This window comes from Myotis brandtii, unplaced genomic scaffold (genome assembly GCF_000412655.1).
Source record: "Myotis brandtii unplaced genomic scaffold, ASM41265v1 scaffold39, whole genome shotgun sequence".
Lineage (NCBI taxonomy): Eukaryota > Metazoa > Chordata > Mammalia > Chiroptera > Vespertilionidae > Myotis > Myotis brandtii.
In genome coordinates, this window is record NW_005364953.1 from 3,349,274 (window position 1) to 3,360,782 (window position 11,509).

General features: G+C 38.0%; 1 protein-coding gene and 1 long non-coding RNA gene across 5 annotated transcripts in view; both read right to left on the reverse strand.

Annotated features, from left to right (window-relative positions):
• Positions 1 to 11,509, reverse strand: part of TENM1 (teneurin transmembrane protein 1) — a 913,380-nt gene that overhangs the window by 469,800 nt on the left and 432,071 nt on the right. The window lies entirely within an intron of this gene.
• LOC106727222 overlaps positions 2,919 to 11,509 on the reverse strand; it is a 9,539-nt gene continuing 948 nt past the window's right edge. Inside the window, exons 2-3 of the long non-coding RNA XR_001363394.1 lie at positions 6,764 to 6,768; positions 2,919 to 2,929 (exon numbers count right to left, since the gene is read on the reverse strand). This is a non-coding gene — a long non-coding RNA (uncharacterized LOC106727222). The remainder of the gene's footprint in view (positions 2,930 to 6,763; positions 6,769 to 11,509) is intronic.

Consider the following 11,509-nt stretch of genomic DNA (forward strand, 5'->3'; position numbering starts at 1 on the left):
ATCTGGGATTTATTTAACTTCTATAATTGAAACTTTGTTGCCTTGGTCTGGCTCGAAGCCTGGTTTGCCCCTGGCAACCCAGGTTCCCAGCCCCTCCTTGAGCAGAGGCCATGCCGACTGGAAGCAGGTATGTGGGATTTATTTGTCTTCTATAATTGAAACTCTGTAACCTTCAACGGAGCTCAGGGCTGGCAGGAAGCTTGGCTTCCTCCATCGCCGGGTCAACTCAAGCCTCCTGCTCACTCCAGCTCTGTGGCTGCCACCATCTTTGTGATGGAGTGAGGGAATGAGGGTGGGAAGGTTAATTTGCATATTACTCTCTTATTAGATAGGATAGCATTGATTTGTGTGACTTAGGGAGTATTTGTAGATGAGAGAAGAGAGAGATTAGTTCAGAGGAGAGAGTGTGTATTCAGGAAAGTCTTTATGAAAAACTTTGTGGAGTGAGGGTGAGGAGAAACCAGTGTAGTATCTTCTATGTGCTTAGATATATGCTGGCTCCTTTATCTCATTCAACTTGCTTAAGGTCACATGGCTATTCAGAGCTAGTAAGATCTGGGACAGAAATCCAGATATCACATGCGCATTTCTCACTCAGCTACATGCTAGCTTGGAAGGATGGAGAGAACAGATAAGATGGGAAGAACAACATGAGTAATAGAAAGAGTGATTCTGAAGTGTGCTGTACTGGAGAGATTATTTCAAGAGCAAATATGTTGAGGGGTCACAGAAAATAACATCAAATAGATACAAAGGGAAGGGACAGATGATATAGTAGTCCCCTGTTATCCACGGTTTTAGCTACTTATGGTCAACAGCAGTCTGACAGTATTAAATGGAAAATTCTAGAAATAAACAATCCATACTTTTTAAAATTGTGCTTCATTCTGAGAAGCATGATGAAGCAAGATGTGACTCATACCTTTGTCAAGCTAATCTAGGCTCTATATGCTCCCTGTACATTGGTAATCTAGTAGCCATGTTGGCTATCAGATCCAATGTTGTGACATCACAGTGCTTGTGTTTAAATGACCCTTATTTTATTTAATAACGGCTCCAAAGCCATTCACATAACTTTTGTAACAGTACATTATAATTATCTAATTTTATTATTTTTGTTGTTAATATCTTACTGTGCCTAATTTATAAATTGAACTTTATCATAGTTATGTATGCAAAGGAAAAAACATAGTATGTATAGGTTTCAGTACTATCTGTAGTTTCAGGAATCCAAGGGGATCTTGGAACATATACCCTGTGGATAAGGGGGCAACACCGTATTTCTAAATTTCAAAACTCAAAAGAAGAGTTTGGACTTGATGAGGTATAAATTCAAATAAAATGAGTTACATGGTGAAATAGAACATACTAGATTTTAAGAGGTTGATAGGGTAAAAAGAGGTAGAGAAGAACAGAGTCAGTATTATATAGTGGAAGTAGAATGTGATGATGCTAAAAAAGGCAACCTGACTAAGTAAGCCAGAACATAAGCTCCTATTGGAGCTATATCTCTAGCCCTCAACACAGTACCTCTATATTAAGTGTTAAATAAAATCATATTGATTAGCATAATGAATGAATAAAGGAATTAATTATTATGGGAGATATATGTGACACCATGGACATTAACCAGACTGATATTTAGCTTAATTTTTTTTCTTGAAAATTAACTAAGAAAATGTTTTGGAATGCAAATAAAATTATTTGTGCTAATAATTAATGAACATTTAAACCATTTCTAAACCTATTAAATAGGCTTTGTATGTAATAATGAGTGATCAAAATAGCATTTCAAAAATTCAAAGCAGCTAATATAAGATAGTAATTAATGTATCAGGTTTATAGAATTCAAGAAGTTTTATAGCACCCTGTGCTTGCAAGTGTTTGAGGAAACAGACACTCTCAATGCATTGCTGATAGGAATTCAAATGGGTCCAACTTCTATTGATGGTAATTTGACAATATTTGGAGAATACTCAATATTTATCAAAATTAAAAATGCAGATACTTTGGAACAAAAATTCTACATCTAGTCATTTACATATGTAAAATCACACACATTAAAATATTAACTACAGCATGTTTTTATAATAGCAAATAAATGACACTAACCTAAATGAAACTAACTTAAAGCAGTATGGTAAATACATTATAGCACATTTGTGCAACTGGAAACTCAATCACTGTTTAAAATAATGATCTTTCAGATATTCTCTTAAATGTCAAAACACAAGATGTGGTTCAGTGAATCTGCATATATAATCGTGTATTTACATAATATCCCTGAAAAGATACTTAAGAAACTGGTAGGAGTGATTGATTTCAGAGAAACTGGTGGGGGTGGGTTTGGTGGAAGGGAGATATTTATCTTTACTGGATACCCTTTGCATTGGGTTGAACTATAAGAAACTGCCAATACTGAACTGTTTTTAATATACAAAAACAGCAATTTCATATGGTTTTAAAAATATCATTATATAGACTCTATCCTTCCTTCCCCCTCTCTCTAAAATCAATCAATCAATAAATAAAAATCATTTTTTTTAAAGTTGAAAAAAAACCCTGGCCAGGTGCTCAGTTGGAGCGTTGTCCCGATACACTAGGGTTGTCAGTTCGATCCTTGGTCAGGGCACATGCAAGAGTCAACCAATGAATGCATGAATGGATGGAGCAACAGATGTGTCTCTCTCTCTCTCTCTCTCTCTCAATCAATCAATCAATCAATAATTAATTTGAAAATAGCATTACAATTTCTACTACATGCATGTGTGAAAAAAGGGTAAAGGGGGTCAAATACATGGCAATGGAAGGAGCCTAGGCTTTAGGTGGTAAGCACACAATGCAATATATGGATTATCTATACAAGTGGTCAGCAAACTGTGGCTCGCGAGCCACATGCGGCTCTTTGGCCCCTTGAGTGTGGCTCTTCCTAAGCCTTAGGAGTACCCTAATTAAGTTAATAACAATGTACCTACCTATATAGTTTAAGTTTAAAAAACTTGGCTCTCAAAAGAAATTTCAATCGTTGTACTGTTGATATTTGGCTCTGTTGACTGAGTTTGCCAACCACTGATCTATACTAATAATAGCCTAGGTGGCATCACGCCCTCACCTCATCATAAGATGGCCATCATAAGATGGCCACCACAAGAAGGCCACACACACAGTGGAGGTGGGGCCCAGCCGCCACTCAGTGCAGTAAGGCCTGGGGGTCCCGTGGCTCTGTGCAACACAGAAGAGGCCCATCCTGGCATCTCCACCATCTCACATGGAGGAGGCAGGTCATGGCAGGGGAGGGTAGTTGTGAGTGATCAGGCCGGCAGGGGAGGGTAGTTGGGGGCAATCAGGCCAGCAGGGGAGGGCAGTTGTGGGCGATAAGGCTGGCAGGGGAGCAGTTAGGTGTAGATCAGGCTGGCAGGGGAGTGGTTAGAGGGCAATCCGGCTGGCAGGCAGAAACAGTTAGGGGCAATCAGGCAGGCAGGCAGGCAGGCAGGCGAGCTGTTAGGAGCCAGCAGTCCCGGATTGTGAGAGGGTTGTCCAACTGCCAGTTTAGGCCTGATCCCCAGGATCCCCAGGATCCCCAGGTTCCCCAGGAATCGGGCCTAAACCAGCAGTCGGACATCCCCCCCGGGCTGAGGGGACACCCCCCCCCCCCGTGCACAAATTTCATACACTGGGCCTTAAGTGTATTATAGAATTGTACACTTGAAACTTATATGATCTTATTAACAAACATTGTTAGTTAAAGACATTAATGTTACCCAAATAAATGGAATTATTTTAAAAAAAGGAAGTGTTTTTAATAAAGCTACATTGCATGCAGAAGGTTTTGTTATTTCTTACCAGAATTAGTATAGTGCCATCAAGTGAACTTAGGACCTGGTCAATTGTGTAGATAGATGGCTGGAGAATGGAATGGCCAAGAGGTAAACAACATAGTTTTTCTTTGGGAGGTAGTTGTAAGTTAGAGGTTAAGAGCCCCAATTTCTGAAGTCAGAGTACTTAGGTCTGAATCTTGGCTATGTGACCTTTCAGTACCCTAGCTTCATCTTAATAATAAAGATAATAATAATAGTGCCTAACTCATCAGTCCATGGTTGGATAAAATAAACAAAATATCTAAGGTGCTTGCAACAATGCATCACTACTGCCACCATTATCATTGTTATTATTATTATTAACATGACTAAGTCACTTTTGTAGAGCTTCAAACTCCCTTTTGCCCTTTTGTTCTCTCCTTTTCCTTCCAAAAGCACCTGTGCTTATTTTGGGTCTGTTTACCCTCAGATTATTCAAGCTTCTCCTGTGCTTCATCTCGCTGATCCTCATTCCTAAGTTTCCATGTCAGCTGACTTTTCCCTTGTCTCTTCACCCTAGTGGCAGTGGTGGCTCCCTGCTGTTGTTTATAGTTGGGTGGCCTCAATGTCCCACATTCCGCTTTTCACTTCCTCCATCACCTATGTGACCAAGTTCCAATACTAAATCTCTCTGTTTTCATTTCTATTTCTCTTTTCCTTGTTAGATACTGACTGATACAGTGGGGCCAATGCAAAGAGGTGTGAAAAGGATGGTGGATAGGCAGGATGTAATTGGTACTGGTGGCCAGGAATGATTCCAGTTCCTGACCAGTCTTATTTAACTGAGTCCTATGTGTATGAGCACACACTGAAAGTAACCTCCAATGCTAGTATTGTAGTAACCAAGTCTTAACAGGACTTAACAATTTCACTAAATCAAGCAAAGATCTTATTTCTGACTTGATGGTGTACATCTAATGGTTTCCATAAGCAAGTGCTATAACTATGAATATTAACTCTAGATTAGACCTAACCATTACTGAAAGGGAATACAAACATCAATAGTAATGCATAATTAATTGAATATATTTATGACTGTTATCTCATTATTTCCTAATGAGGAGTTCATGAGGCTATGCATGACTGTAGTTGGCTGGTAGGCTACTACATCAATACCTTGGGTCTTACAGAGTCAGATCAAATTATAAGAAATGCTAATTTATACACTCCAAGGAGCCCACTTACATAAAATAAAAGGTCTGCTTTCTAATTATTCTCCATCAAATCATATGCTGTAAGCCAGTTGTAGATAAATAAATAAGACCAAACAATGTAACTTATAGTGTTCTTCAACGTTTGTAAAGACAATTTCAGTTTGGTGGCATGAAACAACACATTAAAGAAACTTTCTTAAAATCAAGGCACTGAGTTACTCTGTTAAAGCCAGGAATTTTTATTCCACCACTGATTTCATTATATGTTAAATTATAATGTTCTAATTGGGAATTTGCAAAACACCAGACAATATTAAATTTTAAATGACTATTTCCTCTGAAATAGTTGCCAGAAAAATTATGGGCAGGAGCTAAATAGATTCTGGGTTTTTTTTTCTATCCAATACCATCAGTACATACATAGCATTTTAGAGTTTAGAGATAATTCTTAATAATAAAAAAGATTCTCTGTTAATTAAAAAAAAGTAGTTTAGATGACTAAAGACAATTTTATCTAAACATTATATTCAGAAAATAAAACTGATTTAAGATATTGTGACTTATTCAAAGAAACAGAATCCTTCGATGAAACAATCTGAAGAGACTTGGCAAATAGTTATTTTGATATTAGGCAGCATAGAAACATTTGTATGGAAAAAAAGGGGAAGTTGAAAGTCAACAAAGTGTTAACACTCTAAAGCTGCTTTTGGGATATTAATGTTAAGCTGGTTATTAAGACTCAGAAAGAACTTTTGACCCTTCGCCCTCTCTTGCCTAAGATTCAAAGGGAAAAACCTACTCCAGGAAGAAAACCTTAGGATGTTCACCATAGCAGCTTAATTTGACTTCACTATGGTGGGTGGGAGGGTATTTAGTAGGGGCATGTTTATTAAATCACCCCCTTACCTCCCGTATCATTGTTTTTGTGTTGCCAAGCAAGAATTTACCTGCCATGTGTGTTCTGCTCATCCTCAGTTACTTGCAAGTTGCCAATTTTTCACTTTTAAAATCTAAGACCCTGATCACCTCTTTTCTCCTTTTCCCAAAGTGTCATAAATACCCAATGTTGCCTCACTGTCTTTGGAATTTTCATGCTTATGTGAATGCCCCATGTGCACCTATTAAAATTTAATTTTTCTCCTGTTAATCTGTCTCTATTAATTTTATTATTAGCCCAGCTAGACCAACTTAGAAGGTGGGAGGAAAACTATTATAATTTTCAGCCCTCACAATGTAAAATAGATTATTCTTCTGTATGAAAAATAGTACCTGTTTCAAATTTTAAGCAACCTTAAAGACAGTTTACTTTAGGGTTAAATATATTTGAAATTAAATAGAAGTGTTTTAAAATATAAAAGTGTGTTAATGAAAAAGAATTGGATCTGACATCTGAATATAAACAGAACATGTTTTTGTTTCTGACTATTTTGGAAATCATTCTATGTGTGAACATATCAAGAGATGATTAAAAGATGAAAATTATACAGCTGTCATAAAGACAAAATCAGTCATTGGGCATAAAATGGTAATTATATCAGCATTGCTGGAGGAAATGATAAAGTAGGTATTGATAAAAAATACAAAAATTACCTTTCTTTCAGACTAATTTTCAAAAAACAAATTTTCAAATAATGATGCTTAATATATGCATGTATGTATATATGTGTGTATGCATGCATGTATTTCTGTATTTGTACATAAACCATATTTAATATATACATACTATAGTTAATGTATATAGAATAGTTGAACACAGGCTAAGGAAATATCCATAAACACATCCTTTTGGAAAAATAGAAGACTAACTCACAATTTGCATGTTGGTTATTTATATGTAAATGAATGCTTATAAAGTGTTTGAAAAAAAATGTGGGTTTCTCTCAACTTTGTATGCTCTTTGCCACCTTACTTCAAGTCTGAATTTGCTTAACAAATCCACAATTTAAACAGAGCAAGGGAAGTACCCTAGCCACTGCACTCGGAATCATAATGAAGAGTTTCAGAATTACGATACAGAAGTTATGAAATGAACCATTTGCTGTAAAACTTATTATTTTATTAAAATATGTTTTTATTGATTTTAGAGAGAGAAGAAGGGAGAGGGAGATAGAAACATCAATGAGAGAGAAACATCGATTGGCTGCTTTTTGCATGCCCCCTACTGGGGATTGAGCCCACAACCCTGGCATGCGCCCTGACTAGGAATCAAACTGGTGACCTCTTGGTGCATGGGACAACAATCAACTGAGCCACACTGTCTGGGTCATAAAACTTTTTCAATTACCTTATTTATTTCAGATTAGTATGTTATCATTGTCATTTGTTATATAACAAAGCAATTTGTAATCAAACATTTGTACACATTCCATACAAAGTTCGCCAATTTTCAAAAAATGTATCATACTTCGTGGGTTTCTAAAGCAAGTTACATATATTTTTAAGTTTCTTTAAAATCTCATGAGATTCTCACAGCAGTAGCAGGAGCTATGAGAGGAACTTTACATACACTATCTCATGCAATCTCCACAACAAACCTCATACCTCATGCCAATAACTAGGATTCTCTCCATTTTACAGGAGAGGAAACTAAAGTTCCAAGATGTTAAGAAACTTGCTTAAATTACACAGCAGTTAAAATGACAGAACTAGGATGCTGATGTAGTCTTTTCATACTCTAAAATCTGTGCTTTCTCTACTATGCCGTATTGCCTCTCCATGAAATATGTAAGAATGAATGAGAGAATTGGCAGAGAAAAAACAGATTACAGTTGACCCTTCAACAGCCTGGGTTTATACTGTGCAACTCTACTTATACGTGGATTTTTTCAATAAATACCTGTACTGTTTTCGATCAGCAGTTGGGAGCCCACCAATGCACAGGGCTCACTGTATGTATTGATTTATGCCATTATATATAGGAGACTTGAGCATCCTCAGATTTTGATATCTGCAGTGAGTCCTAGAATCAATTCTCTTTGGATACCAAGAGACAACTTAAGTGTTTGAGGAATCAAAGTTATATGCAGGTTTTCAACTGCAGGGGGAGGTACCCCCAAACCTTGAGTTGTTGAAGGGTCAACTATACATTAAGGCTTTAACACCATAACCCCACCTATATCCTCAAGAAAGAAAAAACAATTTCTAGAGAATGTTATGATATTACTAGAGGCCTGGTGCATGGATTCATGCACTGGTGGGGTCCCTCAGCCTGGCCTGTTCCCTCTCGCAATCTGGGACCCCTCGGGGGATGTCGGACTGCCAATTTCGGTCTGATCCCTGCAGGCCAGGGATGTAGTAGTGCGCGAAGTGGCAGGCGGCCCAGTAGGAGCCCATGCCCCTCCTCTCATCCCGGCCACACTGTGCCAGCTGCTGCTGCAGCTCAGTAAGCTTGCTAAGCAGTGCTCCCACTGTGGGAGTGCACTGACCACCAGGGGGAAGCTCCTGCATTGAGTGTCTGCCCCCCTGGTGGTCAGTGCATGTCATAGCAACCAGTCGATCAGTTGTTTGGTCACTTTGGCTTTTATATATGTACTAGAGGCCCAGTGTACGAAGTTTGTACACAGTGGGGGGGGGGGGTCCCTCAGCTCAGCCTGCACCCTCTCCAATCTGGGATCCCTCTTTCAATCCAGAACCACTGGCTCCTAACTGTTCACCTGCCTGCCTGCCTGATCCCCCTAACTGCTCTCCCCTGCCAGCCTGATCTCCCTAACTGCCTAACTGCTCTCCCCTGCTGGCCTGATCCCCCTAACTGCCTATCTGTTCTCCCCTCCTGGCCTGATCCTCTAACTGCCTAATTGCTCTCCGCTCCTGGTCTGATCCCCCTAACTGCCTAACTGCTTTCCCCTCCTGGCCTGATCCTCTAACTGCCTAACTGCCATCTTCTCCCTTCTCCCACGGTGCCGGCCTTCTCCCTTCTGCCTTCTCCTGTGGCACCTTTTTCCATGGCCTCTGCAAAAGGGACCACGGCACTGACCCGGCCCTCACAGCCGCGTGGCTGCAGGCCCTCGGCCCTTGCAGCCGCTGTGACGTTGTCTGGAAGGACATCTGGAAGACTTCCGGTCTAATTAGCATATTACCCTTTTATTAGTATAGATTATACATTTAATCTAATGTATTATACCTTCTCCATTTATGATTCTGCACAAAACAACTGATACTTGGAATTTTACCTGGGGCCCTGAGAAAATTTTTAATTAGCTAACCAAAAATTCAAGAATATCTTCTAAATTCTATTTATTGAGTCAGGAAAGTCACTGATTTTTTTATTTGCAATTAAAAGGGTTAAAATTAACAGTGAAGTGTAATATCCTGGTAACTAGAAAATTCAATTATTTAATATATTTCATTTCCTGAACATTTGTATTAGTAAAAGCTTTACTCTATTTAGCTTGACTTTCTCATAGGTTTAGAAGGTAAATAAATATGATAATGCATGTAAAGAGCTTACAACAGTGCCTGACCAATCAGTTATTCAAATTGTTTGTTGTTACTGTTGTTCATTGGTACATGCAACCAAGGTTACTAAGTGCCTACTATGTTTCAGGCACAATTGTAGGTGCTAGAGATAGAGTGGTAAATAAATCAAAGTTCCTGCACTATTGAAATTTTACCTTTGGAAATTTTAATGTGATGGGATTATGTGCTTCCTACTTTTACAGTTATTTTTTTTAATCATTATCATCGTCATCTCTCAACCAACTAACAACCAAGGATACACCATCTCTGAATTTACCACCATATTAAAGGTGCCTATTATAGGACATAAACTCTTTTAGATCTTTCTTAGGGAAATTGTCTCTCTGAACCTCTAGAGCACCTGAAAGGATTTCCTTGGGCTTACAGAGCAGGTTGAATGAACTGTTTTCTTTGTTGAATTGCTAACGAATGTTTAAATAACAAATCAGTGTATGGCAGGATTTGGTTTGATATTTGTTTTTATTATAACCTGATAGTGAGGGGGTTTTTTTGGTTTGTTTATTTGTCTTAATATATTTTTATTGATTTCAAAGAGGAAGGGGGAGAGAGAGAGAGAGAGAGAGAGAGAGAGAGAGAGATGCACACATCAATGATGACAGAGAATCATCGATCAGTTGCCTCCTGCACGCCAGTGGGGATTGAGCCCACAACCCAGGCATGTGCCCTGACCGGGAATTGAATTGTGACCTCCTGGTTCATAGGTCAACAATCAACCACTGAGCCATGCAGATCAGGCTCTGATAGTGAGGTTTTGGAGAGAATAACCCTTGATCATCTCAAGATTTCTTTAGAGGTTACTGTTATTTATAAACATAACCTAGGAGTTCTGCATGATCAAATTGGCTCAGGTCAGTGCACAGCATAAAGCTGTCAAGCTGTGTAAGAATACTTTAAACATTGAAGAAGTGTTGAATAATTTGCCTAAGAGCAAATCAGTAACTCCAGAATAAGGTTATTGCAAGGGTATGCACTCCAGAACAATTTTGGACAAAATAAGATAATGATGACATGATTCTGGGGAGACTATATATTTACTATAATCCAACAAATTTTAAACAATCCAACAAATTTAACTGCCTGCTCTTAGATTAATCAGGCTATGGATTATTATTATTAATAGCAATATCAAGAAGGGTTTGCATGAAAATAATTTGAGAAATTCACCTGAATTTCAAAACTTACAGATGCTTCAAACAATACCAAATTTAAAAATATTTTTATTGCATAGTCATATGAACCAAATTATTAAAAAAAAGAAAACAGGACAGCAAAGAAAAGGTATAGGAAATCTGTGAATTTTTATAGCATCTTACAAATCTCAAAGTGATTCACCCCTATTTAATTCTTATGATATTCAACTCTATGAGGTGGTAGTCCCCATTGGTTATTTGACAAAACAGATAGCTAGGTTTAGTGACTTGGCTAAAGTCATTGACATGTCATTGATATCATTGGCAGAATGTAGACCAGAATCTGGAATTGACACTAGATCATGTGATCTCAATGGTTTGACACGTATAGTCTTAAGCTCTAATTCTTTCTTTTTTACAGAGTAGTGTAACTGAAACTTTACCAATATAGCCTCTTCTTCATGTGACGGGCAAGAGAACATAATGCCTAAGAGAGAAGGAGAAAATGTTTCTGGCCTATTTAATGTTAAGAAAATTCTTCTCCTTATTTAATTACTGCTAACCCTAAACCCCTCTCATGCACAAACACCATGAAATTCTCAACCTCCTTTATTTGTCACTTATCAGTATCTTGTACTTATCATTTAGTCAACCATCTCACTAACTTCAAGACTGAATTAGCATTGCAATTAAGATTCCAGAAAACAAGTGATCACTACAGACAGGTAGCTTTTCCTTCCATTTCTGAGTCACAAATAAACCATTGTGTCAACAGGATACAGAATGAAAAGTTGCTTAAAAGCATACCAACATCCGAATTATGGGGGTGCCAGAAGAAGAGAGAGAGCAAGATATTGAAAACCTATTTGAAGAAATAATGACAGAAAACTTC